This window comes from Podarcis pityusensis (genome assembly GCF_964106645.2).
Source record: "Podarcis pityusensis genome assembly, chromosome: 3".
Taxonomy (NCBI): domain Eukaryota; kingdom Metazoa; phylum Chordata; class Lepidosauria; order Squamata; family Lacertidae; genus Podarcis; species Podarcis pityusensis.
In genome coordinates, this window is record NC_138026.1 from 39,911,911 (window position 1) to 39,934,798 (window position 22,888).

The window sequence follows — 22,888 nt, forward strand, 5'->3', positions numbered from 1 at the left end:
TGAAATTCAGGTGTTTTCGCTTCCCTGCTGATGTACAATGACTTTTCTCACATTCAGTTCAGCACTTTATTCCACCCACATTTGTAGCCTATAAATATCCAAGGTTCTGTTAGAAGCGTATCAGCACAGTTGCTGTGAAAAGGCTTCTTTTATGTAGCTATTGATACAATGACCGTCTCTTTCTTTACCCAGAAAATGCCTTGACACCGAGAAGCAGAATGAAATCTGGGACAGCGAAGTTTTAAAAAGTTAGTTCTCACTTTATAATGGAGGTGAAGAGGCACTGGTTACTGCAAACTCCAGATCAGGAGAACATTCCGCAGCGGTTTTACCTTCTGCACTGAATTTATTCCTCCCTGCTCCCTCGACAAAGCACAGAGCAGTACTTTAACAGAGAGAGAGAGAGAGAGAGAGAGAGAGATTCTTTCATATCTGGTGCAGAACAAATGTGTTAATTGGAAACATTTTAAAATGTAGCCGGGGTGGTGGTGATGGTCCTCTTTTTAAAAGGATTCCCTTCCAGAAGAAATACTAAACAAATAGGTTCATGCCACGATACACAAACAGCTTTCCAGCTGAATCACAATTCAGCCCAAGACACTCTTACCAAGAGAAGTGTGTGTAAAAGCAGGTACAAGCAAACAAATCTTGGGGTTTCTGGGTGCTAGAAACACTGCCCCCATCACTTACTGGCATTCCTAAAATCCCCTAACATTCATTATGTAGTAACTTGGGTTTATATTTAAAAAATGCAACGGAACTATGTTTATTGGAAAATGCAAAAAAGGGACAAATTTGGGGTGATAGCTGGGTGGAATCATTTGGTCTGATCTCTGATAATGTGCTTCTTATGTGTGAAATCCATGCTGTATTAATTTGTTTAGAAATAAATTCACTTATTAATAATTAACTAGAATTACATACTTGTTAATATAGATATCATGAAACACCCCATTAAAATTCAAGTATTAATTAATATAAATATTTCATTAAATGGTCAAATAGCCAATTCTAATAATTACCACACACACGCACATTGGATTTTTTTATAGCAGCAAAGCCTGTCCTTAAGTCTGTTATTTCCAATTCTCTTTTATACATATAGAACTGTGAGTTTCCAGTTATTCATTTCTCCCTTTATTATTTTATATGGGTGTATTATGCCAGCTAATTTAATGATAGCCAATTGTTCCCAGAGTTACCTAATCAATTCTTGGGGGGTTTTTTTGCTGCTTGAGTTTGTTTCAACATTTTAGCATACGTATATTCTTTCTGGAGTTGATATATACAGTATCTGGGCTTGATGCTTTCTAATAGTCATGTCACCCTGTGTATTATTTAGAAGGTGTAATAAATGTTCTGCTGCTCATGCCTGAAACTGAAACATTTCATTAAAAATAGTTGTTACTGATTGTCAATATGCTTTGGCCCTTCAATTTGTAAATATCTGAAAGCATGGTACATACAGTATGATGCTCTCCATGGTTCTGAACATAAATTTGCTATAAACAGCTCCTGGCAATACTTTATATCAGTTTAATGTGGGTGGCTCACATTGCTGAAAGCATCCTTAGGACTGATGCCCAAATTATATTTTTGTACTTACTTGAGGATGCATGCATGTAATGATGTGGCGTTGGCCACAGATGGAATTTTCATTTTGATTTGTACAGAAAGAAGCCCATCCAAGTCTTCAGGGAGACAAAACACACACACACTACATTATTATTAGTATTATTATTATTATTATTATTATTATTACAGCCATTCCCCCCTTTTTTTAAATGATATTTATTAAGAATTTTTAGAGTTACAAAAAAGAAACAAAAAAGAAAAAGGAAAAACAAAGGAAAAACAAGCCACAATCAAGCAATACAAATTAATAAAAATCAGAATCAAAAAATAACACATCACGATCAAAAGACAAAAATGTGCCACAAACATTTAAAAACAAATCCAATATTCTCAAATCCTTAATTGTCATTACCTTCTTTCTTTGACCTCCTCACCCCTCCCTTTTTTTGTATCCTAGTTATTAATTGTCACAGCAAATCCTTTCCATATTTCATAATATTCTGTCATTACATTACCTTAATCTATTTTAATCTTATCTTACTATAAAGAACCTTAAAATTTAAAACTTAGATCTTATTTATACCAATTTCTCATAACCATAATATTCTTACATAATTCTTTAAATATTTTTGCTAAAGCCAAATAATTTCGTTCCAACATTTTTCTAACGTTTATCAATTTTATAAAACAAATCCTAATAAAAAAAATGTTTTCCTTCCAATCTTCAACCAGCGTCTTTTCCTCCTGGTCCCGGGTTTTGTCAGTCCTTTCTATCTCATCAATCTAGCACATTAACCTGGTAATCTTATGTCCGAGGCCCTTAAGTCCCTTCCATGTCCCTTCCGCGGCTCTTCTTCATATTTATACCTGTACTTTACTTTGTCTCCTGCTCCTTTCACTCGTGGGAACTCCAACTTAACAATGTTTTTGACCCTTCTCGACAAATCAGCCCCTTTTCCATAGTCCGCACTAAACTCCATGTGGTATTTAAAAACATGTTTCAAAGTCCCTCCAAAATTGAGAGCCTCCACAACCCCAAACATCTCACGGCCCATTGCCAGACTTGAAAAGTCCAAACATCTCTGCATAGGGGGGTCTATCCACCCCCCCATTTCCAAACCAAACCAAACTTTATCTTTCCAAATCTGGCTTTTTCCAAGTTCATTTGTCAAATCCAAGAACTCATGTTCCTGCTGGGCCACAACTCCCTCCATCTCTGGCGCCCATGGTTCAGCAACATCCTCTCTCATCTGTTCTGTCAGAGCACACTCCTGATTTGAATCCTGGGTGGGCTCTATATAATTTCCCACTGCCTGTCCAAAATTTCTGATCGCATCAGTCATCAAGTCCGTCTTCTCATGTAGCTGTTCCAGTAGGGCACTTGTTTTACAGAAAGCACGCAGCAGAGCTTCTGAGTACATTGTTCTGCAACGTCAGAAGGCTATTCCCACGATCGTAATCTGTAACAGCTGCTAGCTCCCCGATTCAGAATTTGAAACTGTTTCACGGGCTCCCTCTAGGGTAAGAACTTCTTTTTGTTCTTTTCTTTTAAAGGCAGATCTGACAACAAAGTTTCCTTTTTCAGATATTTTGTCGATATTTGTTCCTTTAAAATATGAAAAGGAACAGTGGAACCACTATGTTTCTCTTCTTTTAACTATCTGTCAAAAACGTTTGTCTCTGGCCAATGAGCTTCCCAAAGAACATCAGTCCTGACACCCCGCTCCAGGATCAAGATGGTGGAAAGTTACTTTGCTTTACACTCTCTTCTGCAGGTTTAAACAGTCCGGAAAAAATCCCCCCTCTTCTCTTGCTTCCGAAGGGGGTTCAACAATTTTAAATGATGGAAGTTAATCCTTTACAAGCGATTTTCTGAACTCTAGTTTGCCATGTCTTTGCTTTGATCTATCTACAAAGAAACGGAAGGCTGACTTCCTGTTTAGACCTTCCCGTTTCAGTGCCAAATTAAAGTAAATTTTTAAGTCCAATTTTCCTTTCTACTCACAAATCATTATTTAGAGTCCAATTGTCCGAGATTTAAGTACTCATGGGTGATTATTTTAAAAGCCAAATTGTCCCAGGAAAAAGGCAGCGCTCTCCGGCAACGGCTGTGCAGCTTCGCTCCACGGAAGAAGCAGCTGACTCTCAGCACCGCGCCACTGCCCCCTCTTCGCTCCGGAGCCCGTTAGTGGGTTCCTTTGCGGGTTGGGGGGGCGCTAAAGGTGCCCGCCGAGTCCCATGGTCACAGGCTTCATCCGCCTGTGATTTTTGAAAGGGTCCCCGCTTCGCCGTAGCGGGAAAGACCCGTTTCCCGTGGAGCTGGTCCCTCCAAATCAGAGGGAGTCCGCTATTACCGATGGCGCCACCCCGGAAGCCATTTACAGCCATTCCCGTGGCTTGCAATATCTGCATGACTCTCTGCTGGTTGACTATACTTTAATAACTCTGCTTTAAAGCCATTGGGGTTTTTTTTTGGCTATACTTATATTTTTTATGGTTGCCTTCAGAAGTCCTTTTTAAGGAGTTAAAGGGAGGATATAAAATATTTGAGATGTAGAATTGGAGACACGAGCCCTATTCAATCATTGCCCTTATGCAGTTAACAATTGTATAAGGAGGAGAGTGGTTAATTGCTACCATGCCCATCTTATTCCACAACAATAGTTTGGTTTGCACTGTAAACACAGGCAACGGTTAAAACATCCCAGCTCTTCCTCTGGTTTGCCTTTTGCTCTCTTCCTTGAAAACAATGATCTTTAAGGTTTGTTGGCCTCATTGAGCAGATGGAATCAGCAATTCCGAGTGCAAGGAATTCTCCACAGCAGTGGAGGCACTGAGAGAATAATGGTATACAAAGTTATCCCCACCCAGCCAACTTGCATCAGCACCATTGCTGCCTCACCATGTCTTTGAGATAAATGGCTCCTCCTTGGAAATAAATTAGGGAGCTTTGGGCCTGGATAGCACACAATATTTGCATCCGAATATTAAGGTAAGGCTCCTCAGCAGCCAATAGGGTTGGTGTGGTAGCATCCGGTCACATATGGCTTTCATCTAAATGGACATTCTTTGTTTGGCAGGGCGACTTCTAATGTAAAATTGCTTCCATCAGAGTCCTGATCTGTTAAGACTAAAATCTGGAAGGCACCAGGGTGGTGATGGTGGTGGTGGGGCATTTGAATGGGTGGGAAGCATCTGAAGATGCCTTTTTGTAAGTTGAACATGAGTCCCCTGAACTGCTGGGTGCAAGCCTGCCATCCTTTACAGTTTAGCACTTTACAGTGATGCACTGCAAGTAAAGAAATGAAGCTTTTTAAAATACTCACATTGTCACATTGTCCTGCTACCCCAGTACTGCCCACTCTGACCAATAGTGGTTGTCCAGTATCTTAGGCATCGCTTGCTACTTGAGATCCTTTTAGCTGGAAATGACAGGGGTTGAACCTGGGACATTGAGATCCAGCGCCGATGGCCTTTTGGCGGTTCCTTCACTGTGAGAAGCCAAGTTACAGGGAACCAGGCAGAGGGCCTTCTCGGTCGTGGTGTCTGCCCTGTGGAACGCCCTCCCATCAGATGCCAAAGAGATAAACAACTATCTGACATTTAGAAGACATCTGAAGGCAGCCCTGTTTAGGGAAGTTTTTTAATGACTGAGGTTTTAATGTATTTTTAATCTTTGTTGGAAGCCACCCAGAGTGGCTGGGGAAACCTAGCCAGATGGGCAGGGTATAAATAATAAATTATTATTATTAATTATGATTATTATGATGATTATGATTATTATTAATTGGACCTCTGCATGTACAGTGGTACCTCAGGTTACATACGCTTCAGGTTATAGACTCCGCTAACCCAGAAATAGGGCTTCAGGTTAAGAACTTTGCTTCAGGATGAGAACAGAAATCATGCTCCGGCGGCGTGGCGGCAGCAGGAGGCCCCATTAGCTAAAGTGGTCCTTCAGGTTAAGAACAGTTTCAGGTTAAGAACGGACCTCTGGAACAAATTAAGTACTTAACCCTAGGTACCACTGTAATGAAGTCTTTGTACTATGGTCCCTTTCCTGTAAGTGAAAACACAATTACATTTTTGTCGCTTCTAAAGGGGAGACAGGAGTTGCAAAACGTGCCTTGCCCAAGACTTTGGGATGGTAAAATGAACTGGATGCTTTCCAGGTCACTCTCAGTCACTGCGTTACACAAAACCCACATTATGATTTAAGATAGAGGGAAGTGATTCGTCAGCATTCTGCTGATGTTGCGTGCAACATCAAATAGCTCTTTCCATTTTTATTAAGACTGCAAATTACAAAAACACGGGAAATCATTAACATTTTTTTCTTGATGAAAAATCCAGAAGCCTACCAATTTTATTTTTTTTTAAAAAATGTAGGGGAGGCGAGATATTTAATTGTACCCAAAGATTAAGTTATTCAAAAAGAGAGGTTTTTGTGATCCAAAACCTTGAGGGCATTCTCACCCACTGAATTCTAAATTAGAGAAGGAGAATTAATTATCTGATCTCCCTCACCCCGCTGACAACTCTCTCTTTGTTGTGTGCTTGTTCTCTTCTGGTTTCAAGGGCTAGCTTTCATGTGGCTGGGACAGGATTCGACACCTTTCAATGCTCATTAGCCAACAGGACCTACATTTCACTTAATGCTTCATCTTGAGTTATGCTTCTGTAAAGAAAAAAGGCGTGATATCGCTGGTTAGCATTGCCCAACTCCTTTTGTGTCCTTGCTTGTCAGAAGTTGCAGAAACAATGAATGTGGAGCTCTGGAGATCCCAGAAGCTTCTGCTTCAACTGTCCTGCATCCCGTGGCTTTGAAAATTCAATTTTCACATCTGAAAATAATGTGAAAATGACACCAACCACTGACAAACACCTTTGGTTGGGGGAAAAAAAATCTAATCTGCCTTTGTTTAATCAAACTAAATTTCTATAAAATGCCATTGTGCTTTTATACATTGTTTTATGACATAATCTAACCCCCCCAATTGATCAGAAAATTATGTTCTATTTTTAACTGCAGCCTCAAAATTACAACTTACAGTGTATAATGTAAAAGCCTCACAATTCCTGCACTGCAGGGGGTTGGGCTGGATTAGCCCCTTCCAAGTATGATTCTATAAAAAGCACCGTTTACTGACTGACCTAGATAATAAACTAATGAATGAAGAAAAGGTTTAGAAACTTGCATTTCAGTAGTCTGGTAAAGGTGGCATGTCTCAGACTAGTCGTTTGATCAGCATACATGATAATGAACAATGATTACTATGTAGAGAATAACATCATTGGCAAGATAATAATAATACTCAGTCCTTTTTTTTCAGGGAGTACTTAAGGGAACAGTACCAACACCTCTTTTAGTTGTTGTTCAAAAATGTGGCAAATATTGCAACAACTTCATGGTATTTTTCTACGGAGGGAAAACTGATAATACTTATTAATATCTAATAATACCATATAGCGCTTTCAAAGTGTTCAGAACATTTTACATACAGATGGGCAGGGTATAAATAAATGATGGTGATGATGATGATGTAATCCTTACAACAATCTTGTAGGATAAGTCAGTATTCATTATGCTCTATATTGTAGATGACAGGGTCTGTGGAACGAGAACAGCTTAAGACCACTGTGAGAATTCATGGCTGAAGTCAGATGTGAACCAGAGAACTTCTGATCTGCAGTTCAGTCTCTTAGCCACTGAAGAAGAAGAGGAGTTTGGATTTGATATCCCGCTTTATCACTACCCGAAGGAGTCTCAAAGCGGCTAACATTCTCCTTTCCCTTCCTCCCCCACAACAAACACTCTGTGAGGTGAGTGGGGCTGAGAGACTTCAAAAAAGTGTGACTGGCCCAAGGTCACCCAGCAGCTGCATGTGGAGGAGTGAGGAAGTGAACCCGGTTCACCAGATTAGGAGTCTACCGCTCTTAACCACTACACCACACTGGCTCCATGCTACAACAAAGAGATTTTACAGAAACCTCCCATGCAGTATCACACAACCATGCCAATATTTTATTTCTTAATTACATTCACTGCCTTTCTGTTCTTCCAAAGAGGTCAGGCAACCCTCACAGCAACCCTGTGGGAAAGGTTAGGCTGTTACCTGACCAGCTACATCACCGGCCCTGAACTTGTGGGTCAGGACAATTGTGAAGTAAGTCACACCAGGTGTACCACCACCATCTTCTTTAAACTTTTAGAAATGTGCTTTCTTTTAAAGCAGGGGTGAAGGGATTCTGCATTGTTGGACTACAACTCCCAACAGCCCCAGCCAGAATGGCCAATGGTCAGGGATGATGGGAATTTTGCCCAACAACATAGGGAGGGGCACAGGTTCCCCATCCCTGTTTTAAAGAGAAAGGGTTAAAAAAAAGTAAAGCAGAGAAATGGGAGAAATTGAAAGAAATAAAGAGAAAGATGGATGCAACGGTGGTGGTGTGGCAAGAGGTGAAAGACAAACAGAAATAGAAATAAATTAAAAGCAGTTCCCAGGCTGGGATTAAAGGTAGATTTCCACCTGAAAAGGTTGAAGATGGGGCGAGAAATGGTCTTGAGTAGAAGAACATGATGTTCAAAACTCTGGTCAGCTCACAGGAATTGGTGTATATATGACTTTAAGAAATAGACAAATATACAAAGTTTTCATATCACTTCTACCCTTTCTGCATGGATTGAAGGAAGGACCTTACACATCTGCCACGTATCCCGTGCATGGGGAGGATTTCAGACTGAGCAAAGAGATGCTCAGGTCTGTTTGATTCGCCTTGTGCAGACTGAGCATGCTCTCAAGACGCCCGTGTAACTGTGCCTTACAGGAAAAGGTGACAAACAAGCTGTCTTTGTGGGAGGTTGTCTGCCAGACTGATCTCCCTTTTTAAAAGACACCTGACACAGGCTGTCTTAATCAACCCAAACCCTCTAAGCTGTTTACAGAATATAGATACATACAATACATATGTTTTTATGAATAAATACATCATAAAGCACCCAATAAAATCAAACACTACAAATTGACATAACGTTTTAACAAAACATGAATAAAATCAGCAGGTTTAAAACACATCTGCACAATAAATTAAAATTACATGCCTGTGTAGGCTTGCCTAACCAAAAATGCTTTTAGTAGGCGCCATAAATAATACTGTGAAGGTGTCTGCCTAATAGCAATTACTGAGCTACAACTCTACAGCATCCATCTATCCTACATTTTTAATTAGCCCTTCTTCAGATCCTCAGTGGGCTATGCTTGTCTTGGAAGGTGCAGAGGTTAGGGTTAGGTTAGAGGTTAGGGTTAGAGGTTAGGGTTACCTCTTTATACACAGAGTTTAGGCATGGTAGTACTCATAATTGGTTTTAAAATGCACACATTTTGTGCAGAATAGATTTCTCCTTCATGTATGCTTGAAAACCACAGGCATTTTCTGATGGAAACTACTGTAACATTCAAAATTAACCCCTACTTCCCTATTATAGCCAACAGTCATGGGAACCAATGTAGATGAAACACATTCAAGAATTTAATGTCAGGATCCTCTGTTCTCCCTTTAGTTTGCACCATTCATTTAATGTAGCAATGTTGCTCCTGAATCCCAGGCATAGGACTGAAGAACAATTCACTCACAGCTTACATTAGTCCCGGGACATTATTTAAGATTAAGCCCAGGGTTGTATCCCCATCTAGTCAGTTATGTGACCAACTGGCCTACGGCCTATAAAAGTGACCACTTTTTTCCAGACTGAAACATGCCTATGTGAATGTAATTGAACTCACCCATTGCTATAACTTTTCTTCCTTTGGATGAATCCTTGATTTCATTCTTCATATTGAGAGCACCCTGAGCATTTGGTCTTCTGCTGGGGTGGGGAAGAGCACATCCCTGGGGCTAAATTACTCTTGGCACCCACAACGATTCTCACTGTGTCCCCACAGAGGCTGCTAGATTTGTTTTCTTCCTCAGCAGCTGTTAGCACTACTTCAGTAATACTCAGCAGATTAAAGTAGCCTGCATTTAATTAATTGCAATAAGCTACTGTAGTTGCTGTGGGCTTTTTTCCCCTTCCTAAGAGAGAGTTGGGCACTCTGAACAGTATTTTGATTTCCAAATGTAAAGCGGCAAGGCTAGCTGTGGCTCCTCTAGTACACCAGGGTGCAGAATTTTGCTCGGAGACACTTGGCCAAACTGTTTCCCCAATTTTCTTGCTGAGGCCTCCCTGGAGCCACCTCTCCCCAGTAACATTGCTGAAGTGCTTCCCTCCCCTCTATATCTGCCATCCATCATAGATGTTTGAGTTGAGTTTTCTGCGTTGTGGGGCCTTGGACTAATGACCCTTGGGGTCCCTTCCAGCTCTACAACTCTATGATTCTATTTTTCAAATGCTGCGGCAGTGCAAACAATGAATCACCAATCACACACCCACATCCAAAATCACAGAGCTAAGAGTTTGTGGGTGCCAGACTCCCCGAAATTCCTGGGTTCAGTAAGTGTTAGAATTTAATCAATGTCTGGAGTCTAACTGGATGCCACACTCCTAAGCCCTGGACGCAGCTTCCTGTGTTCAGGAGATCACCTAGGACAGGCATAGGCAAATTCAGCCCTCCAGCTGTTTTGGGACTACAATTCCCATCATCACTGACCACTGGTCCTGTTAGCTAGGGATGATGGGAGTTGTAGTCCCAAAACATCTGGAGGGCCAAGTTTGCCCATGCTTGACCTAGGAGATGAGCCATTAAGAAAACAAAGGAAAGGTAATAGGCCATTAAGAAAATGAATAGGAGAGTGGGCTCAGAGTTAGTTAAAAGACAAAGCCAGAGTTGAGAGTTTGCTGTGATGTGAGCTATAGGAAAAAAGGTTGCAGGCTCTTAAAGGGAGCAAGCTGTAGATGCTAGCAGATCACGATGGTTGCGTTCTGTTTGCATACAAGGCTGTGGCTGTGGACATGGGGGAGGGGGGACAAGACCCTTTGGGAGTGTTGATGCTGTGAGCCCCTCCATCGTAGGCTCAGGAATTGACCTGGCAACAGCACAAAGCTTTCATACTTAGATACGTATGGAAAAGGTGTAGGACAGTTGAGAAGAGTGCTGGACTGAGAGCCAGGAGATTTGGACTCAAGTTGCATAGCTAAGAAGGGATTTATCAGCTGACCTTGAGCTGGTCTCTCTCTCTCTCTCCTGCCCTCCCTTCAGTTCAGCAGTTTATTGTGAAGATAGAAACAAGGGGAGGAGACACCATGGGGTGGAGGGAGATGCTCAGTTTGATCTAAAGCCAAGCAATCCATTACAGTGTGGCTAACTTTTGGAACCAATTTATTTTCATAGAGGCACTCCACCTGAGAAGAAATCATCTTGAATGATAGTTATCACTCCCCCCCCAACTAAAATAAAAAGTATTGAAGCAACATATAATTAAGCATAAATGTAATATTCCACCCCCCAATGACAGCTCAGTTATAATGGGTCTAAAATTGATCTGGTGCTCTCTCTGAAAGCATCACTTTTATTATGGGTTTTTTTTTCATAGCAGGAAACCATTAAGATGGATGTGAAAAACGTGCATCCAATTAGCACTGCAGAGCTCAATAAATATTAGGAGGACTGGTTTCTCTTTTCCCAGACTCTTACCCCTATTCTTATAAAATCACAGACCTGGAAAGACTCCAAAAGTCATCTAGCCCACCCTTCCTGATACAGGAAATGCACTATCAACTTCAGTGTGCCCACAACCACATGCCACCTGTCTGCTTCCAGCCATCCAGGGCTGCATTCACTTGTGGGGTTTGTTGTGTTAGTTTAACTGTTTATAAGGCTAGAGCTTCTTGGTTTTTTAACATTCCTTTCATGCTACACAGACACATTCCATTACATCTTGCCCGCTGCTCTGCCGTGTTGTGGTAAATGTCATTCACATGGCAAGAACAAGCAGCAGACATCAACAGAGGTCAACTGAGATGTTGGTTTCGGCCACCCTGTATGCACATGATTCACTGTGACCCTCTCCCTCTATATGCTACCATTCTTCTAGGCAGAAATTTCTAGGCCAAAATACCAGTGTGCTCTTGTCAGGCAAAAAGGAGAGAGAGAGAAAAGAAACAGCGTGAGCCTTGAAATGGGTGGAGAGTTCAATGCATGCTGGTATATCACCTCATGACTCAACAACTCTGGTGTGAGCCCATGAAAACGGAGGGGGAAATTGCCAGGCAAAATTCCCACAATTTTCTAAGGGATTGCTTTTTCCTGGAATCATATAACACAAGTGCTAAACTTGTGCAATATTCCCTCAGTTTTCTAAGGGGCTTCTGTGCCGTGTGAAAACTCAAAAATAATGCACAAATCATCAGTTAGGGAAATGTTGTGGAAATGGACTATACCGCAGTGTAAATGCAGCCCAGAGCTGGCTGTTAACCTCCTCTTCTGTCTCAATAGCGCATGGAAGAGGATACTCACACAATCAGAAATAGGCTGGATCTAGACATATCAAAAAAGTGTTTCAGGAAAATGCATTCTAAACTTCGTAAAGGGAAATCGTGTTGGTGAAAAACAGGACTCTACAGCGCCATCTGGTGTCACAGTGTTATAAGCCTTATAAAATGCTTTTCCTTTACCAATGCAGCTGAGTCTCTAGTTGGCTTTGCCTGTCATTGGCTATGGCTCTGCCTGCTGTTCGTCTCCCTGCCTTCTGCTCTACCAGCCTCAATGGGCACCACTCACCACTGAAAGTCCACATCTTCTGAAGCTATGTATTCCGCTTTTGAACAGTCCATAACATCAGGATGGTCTGCTTAGAGCCCTGGGAGGACTGTGTGAGAATGATGTTTGAGTGAAACATTCCATAATCCCGGGTAAGTGTGTTTATTGTATACTGTTTGTATGTTGCTAGGTTTCTCTGTATAATTATGCCACCTATAGTTGTGCTTACAGCTAATGATCTACCAACAATAACAACAAAACCCCACAGCTGCGCAGGCTGCACATGAAAGACTTGGAAGTATTTCCTCAGGAATGTGGTGTTATCACTCTTCCCAAGTATGCTAGACTAAATGGAAGGGATTGAAAAAGACAAATTAGTCAAAACAGTCTTTCATCTGGTGTTCTGTCTTCTGAAATAGATTACAGTCTGCCATTTAATTTTAATGTTATTATTGTTTGTGTTCTGCATATTTTCCTCAAATTCAGTACAGTATTGTTCTCATATTTTGGATCTTGTTCTTGTTAGGATGAAGCTTTTTCCTAATTCCTGTTACAGTCCTGCACGCTGTTTCTCATAAGTAAGTATTCTTGGAGTAGCCAATGGTGTAATTGAAATCCAGCTGCGCTATCCCCTCTTTGCAGAGAGTGCAGGAGAACAATCCTCTGTAAATCATGTGTCTTTCGTTTCTGTCTAAGCAAGGCCTGGAGATGTGAGTAAACTGAATCAGATTTATTGTCCGTTGCCAGTAAGCCAACAAACAACTTCCTTTTGATAACATTTACTAACAAAAATAGCCAAAGTGAGCATTATTTATAGCTTTATTAAAAGCTATTGCATGGTCTGTAACTATTCTCCGAGGCAGTATTTTCTCCTTCCTAGAGTTTGCAAGACTTCAGAGGGGGATGTTAACGTTGCATCATTTCAGCAGGGGTAAAATATTTGCACTGCTATCACAATTATCCATTTCAATTTGCTACACTCTCTGCTCTCAAATCAGGACCATTTTGCAGCACGTTTGACACATGAGCTATACCTTTACAGCCCACTGTCTAGTTCCCACTTTCTCAAGAACTGTGGCCCTGGTATTATTTTCAATTTTCTTAGCCTGAAAACATGCTGAGACTGGCCTACTATTTCCTATAGCCAGGACCCTCCAGCCAATTATTTTGTTTCTGGTGGAACCTATGGCCTCTTTGGCCCATGGACCAATAGATTTGAATGTCCACCAAACAGCCAGTCAAACTGACCAATTGCTCTGCAGCTTGTAAAGGTAACAATAAAATACAAGTCTAAACCTGCTGAGAATTACAGGAAAGGGTGCTCTCAGTATCCTGATCATGGTTTTTATTCATGGCACCTTTCCCTGTCATTCTGAGGCAGATGTGGCAGTTTCATCTGACAGTGAATAAGCCTGGATTTAGACAAAACTGAGCTGTTGTTGTTTACATTTGTCAGTCATGATGTACAAAAAAGTCTCAAAGCAACTTAGCAAGATAAAATGCAAAGAATGTACAATACCAAATTCCTAAGATTCCCACAACACAAAATTCAGCCAACAACACAATAAGAAGGACAAGTCCTATTCCACCCACTAAAAGATAAGTGCTACAATAGAGGGTAACTGGGCCACCAAATGCCTGCGGAAATAAAATTGTCACTAGTGCCTAACAACTGACGATGGTGCCAGGCACATTCCACAAATGAGGGGCCACCAATGAAGAGGCCTATTTTCTCTCAGTTGAGGCACAAAGAGAAGGGTGTCATGTTCTTGTGTTGGATGGCCCTATGACTGGGAAAGTCATGGATATGCATGCAGCAGATGGATCACAAGGCCCCAGCCTAGTTTAAAAGCATCACCCTATATTACACTGCCTTACATCACCTGACTTTCATCTAAAGGTGAATTTCCAAATAGAAAAGCACAATGTCATAATTCAGAATAATTTCTTAACAATCAAAACAATTCTAGTCACTACAACCACAGGCAATATAAAATTACTAAACAGAAGGGTAGTTAATCAGAGTTCTCCAAAACATGGCTGAAAAGGTGTGCCTTAAGCACACATTTTAAACATATACAGAGTTGGCACCTGACACAAATCTAAAGACAAAGGGATTCAAAGCCTGGGTGCTACCACAGGAAAGGCCCCGTGGCATGCCAGCACCCGTCAAATCTCTGAGGGAAGTGGAATTCCTAGCAAGGCATCTCCTACCAGTCTTAACTCCAGGGCTGACCTGCACGGCCTGAATTATTACCTCAGTTTGATACAGTGGTAGGTAGAATATTAGACTTGGACAAGGGAAGCTGGGTGGCTGTTGGATGATATGGGAGCAGCCATACTAAACTAACCTACCTAACTTTCACACCAGTTTTCATGAAGCTAAAATTGAATAGCCCCATGTACGGTGGGATACAAATATGGTAAAAGTTTGCTTTTCTACCAAGAATCAAAGAAACACATGAGGAGGTATCGGGGAGTTCAGACCTTTCCTGACGTTCTCTCTGGAGAGAATCACATAGTTGTTTTATTGGCAATGGGGTAACTTGTGTCTTTCAGTGTTTTCTTGCTGATCCACTGGATGCACAGATAGCAAGCAGAAGCTGTAAGTTGTGAATCTGATTTCCAGGAAGAGGAAACACATCCGTGAGCGAGCAATGTTTGGGTGCAGCAGCTGGAGGGGAACCAGCTGTTCCTTCCCAGGAACATACAGGAACCAGCTGTTCCTTCTCAGAAAAGAGCTTGAGACAGAAGCAAGCATTAACTGTCTTTGCCCAACCCTTTCCGATCCCTGCACTTAGCCAGTTGTCAGTCAACATGGCGTCTCTTAGCCAGGATGCACCTTCATGTTTCATCATCAACACTGCACTATAAAGTTTGTGGTGTTCGGTTTTTCTGAGACGCTCGAATCTTGGTGACAAAAAACTGCCTATAAACTCTCTGAGTCATTTATAATAGAAAGGTAGCAGCAGGTTTCATGGTATTACCCAGGGATACGAGCAGCCTTTGTTTGCAGTCATTACAAGCAGAAGCAAATTCCCTTTGTTAGATGACAGAATGTGTCAGCAAATTATGCCTCCCTCAATAGATCATTATTTCTCCCTCAGAAAGCAGGGTTTGCAGAAACCTGATACTTTACACCTTGAGGAAAATGACTCACAAAGCATCTTCCAGATATCTTCCCGACTCCTGAAGGCAGCGGTATCTGAGGCCTGCTCTCTGAAGCTGGATTAAGTCAACGCAATAAAATAACAAGCACAAAACCTTTGTCATTTCAGTCTATTACCTAGTTAAGCAGAAGTGTTTAGTTCATGAGTCCAAGCAAGACTGGGGTTATGAGGATTAGTAGGTGTCATGGCCTTGATGAGTTACTGCTTCTCTCTTTTAATGATTTGGCATGTGTCTTACGTTACAGAGGACAGTCCTCTGTTTGAAGGACTGTGCAGGAAAAGTCCATTTTAGAGATAAAGGACCCAAGGAAGGCAGAGCAGGGGCCTTGGTCTGCCAAGCAACAACTAACATCTGGACAGCAGGTGTAGCAGGTACATAAAATGTTACAGGGTGCCTGAAGACAGGATCTTTTTTTAAAAAATAAATAAATTGCAGTCATCTTCTATAACATGTCATTGACCCAAGAAGCCTGTCTGAGTATTATTTTTCTTTATTAGTTGTCCCATGATGCTTCTCCAGTGTTGTTGCATTATTGTTGTTTAGAGAGACCCTCTTGAAGTATAGATAAAGGTAAAAGATAGATGACCCCCTGGATGGTTAAGTCCAGTTGAATTTGACTATGGGGTGCTCATCTCGCTTTCAGGCCGAAGGAGCCAACGTTTGTCCACAAACAGCTTTCCAGGTCATGTGGCCAGCATGACTAAACCGCTTCTGGTGCAATGGGACACCGTGACGGAAACCGGAGCACATGGAAACGCCGTTTACCTTCCTGCCACAGCAGTACCTATTTATCTACTCACGCTGGTGTGTTTTCGAACTGCTAGGTTGGCAGGAGCTGGGACAGAGCAACAGGAGCTCACTCTGTCGTGGGGATTTGAACCACTGACCTTGTGATTGGCAAGCCCAAGAGGCTCGGTGGTTTAGACCACAGAATCCCCTGCGTCCCCTTCACCTTTACATCCTGAAGTATAGTGCAACAACAGTGAGACAAGAAAAAAACTGATTTTTTCGTATAAGAAGTTACAAGAGTCCAGCAGGAAGTTACAGTATATTCACAGACAGGAAATGAAGTAGTATGCTTAGAGGTACCAGCCTGTTGGTTTTGGAATCAAGGTGCTCATACATAGAATCATAGAATTATAGAGTTGGAAGGGAGCCAGATGGTCATCTAGTCCAACCCCCTGCAAAGCAAGACACCTGCCTACAGCCGTCCCTGGGTGGGCTCGAACCACCAACCTTCTGGTTAACAGCCAGATGCACTGCCCATTGTGCTACAAGGATGTACTGTATGTAATTCTGCCCTCTTGTCCTTAAAGAGCACTATTAGACGCCCTAAATGAGTGGTTGTGTGTGTGTGTTTCATTAAACAGACTTGTATATTCTAGAGAGAATATCAGATTCTGGGGTGTGCGAACAAGATCCCTATTATGAATAAAACCAGCCAGCCTTTGTTTTTATTAGGGCCTGTGATATATGGAAGAAATTATGCTCCCTGGTGATTTAATTAGACTTCTCTGCTTTGCCTTGCCAGTCAGTGTGGAGTCTTCAAATATCCTGATCAGTGTTCAAGGTTGATATTCAGAAATACTGCTACATTAGTGGGTTTGTGTTTTTTAAAAAATCTCTTTCAGTTCTGAAATAAGATGCTAAATATTGATTTATTTATTTTTAAGACAGAAAGATGAATGGTATATCCTTGCGGAGACCTTCTCTTTTGAAATATTCCCAGCATGCTTTGTCTCCTTGTAACATTTAACAGAGAAATAAAGAAGCTTGGAATAATACCAGCAGGAATGTGCTGATAAGTAAGTATAAAAGGGCCATAAAATATTTGTGACTTGTCTGGACTTCCTGGGAAGCTAAGCTGCTATCCAATCTCCCTATAAAAGGCAGGGCATTTAATATGTGCACAGTAGACCAGAATTAGATAGATAATGTGGTGGTTTCATGACTCAGAAATTTAGATGCTTCCAAGTGTGTGTTCTGAACAGGAAAACAAGACAATGCATAACTTTTAATGGGGTGCAAATATTTTTATTTTGATGATGATGATGCAAAATTCAGGAGTCAGTGAAGTTTTGTAGGAGGCAGCTTGGAGAGGGGGAGAGATGTAGATTAGAGCTTGTGGAAGGCAGTGTCTTTATGAGTTTGTCCTGGTCTGTTTCATGCTCTGCCAGTAGCCACTTGAACATTCCTCAATTGGAAGGAACAAAGAGGGCTAGTGACCCTGTTTTTTGGCTTGTTTAGCCTACCTACGATGTAAGCTGAATTGCACTGAAAGTGACTGAGGAAGCTGGGGGGTGAGAGTCATTTTGTCTCTTCAATAGCATCTAGGGCTTTCCCGGGGTCGTGGAAGATGCAACCATTGGATGGTTGAGTCTCCGGTAATGTGATTAGGGGCGCCACAGAGATTTCGGCGTGGATTTCAGTTGGGCAGAGTAGGGGTGTGTGTTCTGCCGTGACCTGAGGAGATTCATGACCCATTTTTCGCTCCAAGTTAGGTGGAGTATTTGCCTCTTTTGTGGGCGCTAGATCTTCAAAGTTGCGGAGATAGAGTAATAACTCATCTAGTCTGTCCGTTATCTCTGTTTGTTCGGCTTTTGGCAGATGGGAGAAGGAGACAAGTAATTCCTGCTCCATCGAATTCTCAAGATGAGTAGCCTTTGATAGGAGGGGCATGGGGGTCTCTGTCCAACTAATTAAGTCTGAGGGTGGAGAGGTAGAGCTCGTAGTAGATGGAATGCCCTCATTTTTAATTGCTTTCCTTTTAACTGGAGAGTAGGGAATAAGAGGGCAAATCTTAGTGTTGATAAAAACTCTTGTGATAAAAATTCTATAATTAGTCAGGTAGCTTCGTAGGGACATCATATAAGTTGGAAGCTTTTTAGAATCAAAGGTATGAGGTGGCTAAATTTTGCACTTTAGTAATTAAGAAGCATAAATCTCTTCTGTTGAATGGCACACTGCGAAGTTCCCTTGTGTAACCTTTTTTCTTTTCTGAAGTTGTTGCTGATTTCTTGTTGTCTGATCTTGTGGTGTTTAGTGTCACTGGCTTTGGCCGCAATAAACTTGAAACTTGAAACTTGAGGAAGCTGACAAAGAAAAGAGACAAGGAAGGGATTAGGGAAGTAAGAGACAGGGGGAACATGACCCTTCCACTGGCTTGGCTAAGAAACCATCTGGCTCTTCCTCAAGTGACACCTATGCCTAGCAAGTCCAAGTCCAAGCAGTTTCCCACTTACCCTGTGCTTTCTAGGCTCAGGTCTCAGCGGTTTTGCCCTCCACTTTCCCCTGGAAAACCCGCTCTTTGGCGCTAAGTTGGAACAAAGAGCAGTCTGCAGAAAATCCCATTTCTGTTTGTTCCAATTCAGCGCTAAACCACGTGTTTCCATGGAGGAAAGCATTAGGGCAAACAGAACTGTGGTTGAGCCCTAGATCTCTTTTGAAACCATCCAAGCTGATTCATTTCCTGAATCTTCCAGTGTTCAGTTTCTGACAGAAGGAGAAAAACTTTCCTCTATCCACTTTCCCTACACTGTGCATTATTTCACACACTTCTATCACGTCTTCTCATATTCACCATTTCTCGAAACTAAAAAGCCCCAGAGATTGTAGAATTTCCTTATTGAGGAGTTGCTCCATCCCCCAAAATCATTTTGCTTGCCTTTTTCTGAACCTTTTCCAGATCTGCAATATCCTTTTTGAGCTACTTTTTTATTTAATGTTGGTGCCGAGTTCAGAATGTATATGATTCATCCGCCATTTTTTGTCTTTGTAAAGTCAGTTGTAGTACTATGTGTTTTCCTTAACAAATGATGCAGATGCTGTTAACTCAGTCACTATTTCCCCCTAGTGGTTGTTCAGAAAATGCATTCCTAAATGAGACACCCAGATGTTGAATAAGCCTGAAAAAAGCTTAGTTATATGAAGTGAATGGACTAAGGATCAGCTGTCTGTCAACAGGGAAGGCCCTTGTCTGATATGTAACACAAGAGAATTATAAACAGGAGGTTGTTTCTAATGTTAGTCATACTCATTATATTAGTCAGACCCATTAAAATTAATGGACATGGTTAATTTAGGTTTATTCATTTCTGTGGGTCTACTCTGAGTAGAAGTTAGTTGGATGCAATCTAGGGGCTCTTGCTTATGCCCAAGTAACTGAAGTAATTAAGAGTACAATGGAACTTCGTATGACTAAAAGAGCTCATTTAGGGTCATGATTATGATTCTATGTTCATGACTCTTTGATTACACATGCAGACACATGCATTAACATGTAAGGTATGTTGATCACAGGCATGAGTAGACCTGGCAACAGTCTTCATGGAGAAGTCATTTTAAAAGTTGTGCAAGACAGAAACAGCATTAAATGAAAAATAGTAGTAGTAGTAGTGGTAGTAGTAGTAATAATAATAATAATAATAATTTTATTTATATCCCCACCCATCTGGCTGGATTTCCCTAGCCACTCTGGGTGGCTCCCAGTACAAATAGCATTAAATGAAAAATACACCAGGACATAAAGCAGATCACACACTCCAGCATTTCATCAGAGGATGTGCCCCTTTTCCAGAAATGTCCTAATAAGAGGAGAATGAGACAAGCGTTTTTGTTTGAATAAGCTAATGTTGTGTACTGGCTGGCAGAGAACAAACCATTGCATTGCTGACAATAGACTTGCCCACATTATCCACCGCTTTAAAGCTCTGTGTCTGAGCACCCCTGTTTTTAATCTGGAGGTTTTCCCATGAAAACCTGCTCTTTAGAACTCAATTGGAGCAAACGTCAATCTACAGAAAACCGAAATTGATGTTTGCTGGGAATTGTCTGTAGATTCTCCTAGCCCTGCCTCAGTTGTCAAGGAAGGAAGTCATCGGACAAGTGACAGCAGGTGTCGATGACAAAATGTCTTTCTTCAGTAACAAGCAGGGAGGGGGAAAGCAGAGCCATGAAACAGCCTGAGGTTGCCATAAACCTCCGTCTTTTCCACACACACAACAGGAACCTCATGGGGGGAATTGCTGAAAATAGGTCATCGGATAGTAGGTGTGTATATAAGTGATATATACCAAAATGTTGGACTAGTATAGGTCAGTGGAGTTCATGTAGCTGGCATAATAATGTATTCTGAGTCCACAACAGAATTATTATATGGTAATCAGAACATCATTGATCCAACAATCTCTGTTCTCCTTCACATCACTCACAAAGAAACAGCTTTAATGCTTTGTTGGACATAAGGCCTCTATTTACAATTGCTTGGTTGCCTGTTGGGTTAGAATGTGAGAGTTTGACTCTCATAGGCATAGAAATCCAGATCCAAACCTTGGCTCTTGATCTCTTTTCATTCATCCAAGTGCAGGATCACACTAACGAGAAGCTGAGAAAGGTGTAACTTTCTTCCTGTCCCTTTTTTCCAGAGTTCATAACAAACGTTATGCTCATCCACTTTCTTTCCTAGGAGATTACGGTATTTCACGTCTCTAGATTAGGAGTATTAGGCACTAGTGATTTCTGTGTCTCCTTATATGCTGCTCCACATTAATTGCCACACCTCTGATTTATGCAGGCTTTGTTTCTTGTAATAAACCACCTCTTTTGAGTAGTCTTGTGTGAGCTCATGTTCTTGACAGTAATAAAGACTGGGTAGACACACAAGGGAACAGAGCTCAAATGTTTCACCTGTAAATGTTCCTGCCTCCTGTGTGTTTTGGAGTTATGTTTCACCTGCAACTGTTCCTGTGTGTTTTGGGGTCATGTACACGCACATGCACGCGCCTACATACGTGACAGCCCTTCCTCAGCAAGAGCTCAGGATGTTGTGTATCAAACAAAGGAAAAGACTACAACAACCTATCTATAGATACTAAAATTTTAGTACCAGACCATAAACACTGCAGGTGAAGAATGCAGCTCTTATTTATGAAACTTCAGGCAAATAAAAATGTTTCCAGGTGGCATCTGGAACCTAGCAATGTGGGAGACAGATACGTCTCCAAGAAGAGATAATTCTGGAGTTGAGAACTTACCTTGGAGAAGGTCCATCTACATGTCTTCTAACCCCAGATTCCGGCAGTTCCTGCAAGCAGGGGAGGCCCTTGCACAGTGATCTTAAATATTGATTTGGTTGGCATTGGAGGAGGAGCTCCTTAGGATGATTGGATCCCAAGCTATGTGGGGCCTTGGTTCACCAACACCTTGATTCGAGCCTGGTAGCATGCAGTCAGTCAAGGCAGAGATATTTTTGGACAGGTGTTATGGAATCCCAACCCATTTAATAACCTGCTGGTCACACAGTTGGACCATTGTAAGGTGCATTACAGGCTAGTTTGCACAGGTGAACATCCACCCTGCTGGAGATCCAGGCCTTTGAACGTATCACACGTTGTACTCCTAGCTCATGCCTTTTGGGCACACCTGTCTTGTGTAATGACTTCAGGATTGCCAAGGCAAGACCATGTGGCTAACTTTCCTAGCTTGGTACACATTGAAATGCTGACATGGCAAGCAGACTTACAAAGGCAATTTTGATTTTGGGGATCTTTCTCAAGGGCTGTTGGTATGCTGCCCAAGAAATAAGCAGCAAGCAGGATCAGTAGGGACACGATGTGCATCAGGTTCAGCATCCTTGCCACAAACTAGCTGCAGGGAAGGGAGCTGGTCGTTCTGAAAAGAAGTTTATGATAAGCAGCCATGCAGTAGGAGGGTGGCTAACAACCAGTCATCTGAGTTATGAGGCTGGTTTGGGCACTAGCTCTGTCCTGCTAAAGGACACTAGGGTCATATTCGCCCCACACATTTAAAGCTCTCTTGTACCATTTAGGCTTCCCTCCAAAAAATCCTGGGAACTGTAGTTTGCCAAGGGTGCTGGGAATAATCCCAGGATTATTTAGGGGAAATGTGGCTGTGGGACATTATGGGAAATTATGACTGTGACATAATTGTGATTTACATGGATGGTATGGATCTCTGGGTCCATGATTCTCTGGTGAATTGTCTTCTCCCATACCAACCACCTTCCCACTCTGTGAGATGAGATTGCAGGCTCCAAGCCATTCTGCCCAGGTATGACAAATTCCCTTCCCCACAGGCCAGGCATAGGCAAACTTGGCCCTCCAGATGCTTTGAGACTACAGTTCCCATCATCCCTGACCACTGGTCCTGCTAGCTAGGGATGATGGGAGTTGTTGTCCCAAAACATCTGGAGGGCCGAATTTGCCTATGCCTGCCATAGGCTGTTGCAAGGATGGGAATGGGTCGAGAAGAACCTTATGGAGTCCATGAGAAAGGGTGGTGGACTTGCTGATGGACTGATGGGCACTGTGTCCCACTTATGGAGGAGGCATGATGGCAAGAAGATAAAAGGGCTGCACCAATTATCAGTGAACATCTTGCCCTGGAAAGTACAGATAACCCCCTCTCTGGCCGTCTTTCGCTCACTG

At 41.9% G+C, this 22,888-nt stretch overlaps 2 long non-coding RNA genes across 2 annotated transcripts in view; both read right to left on the reverse strand.

The window, feature by feature from the left end:
* Positions 1-21,824, reverse strand: part of LOC308473406 — a 54,155-nt gene extending 32,331 nt beyond the window's left edge. The window contains exon 1 of the long non-coding RNA XR_013984072.1: positions 21,476-21,824. This is a non-coding gene — a long non-coding RNA (uncharacterized lncRNA). The remainder of the gene's footprint in view (positions 1-21,475) is intronic.
* On the reverse strand, positions 17,456-19,449 carry LOC308473413. The gene is made up of 2 exons (XR_013984079.1): positions 18,527-19,449; positions 17,456-17,727 (listed from the first exon to the last, which is right to left on the reverse strand). It is a non-coding gene; the product is annotated as an uncharacterized lncRNA (long non-coding RNA).
* Positions 21,825-22,888: the final 1,064 nt, after the last annotated feature.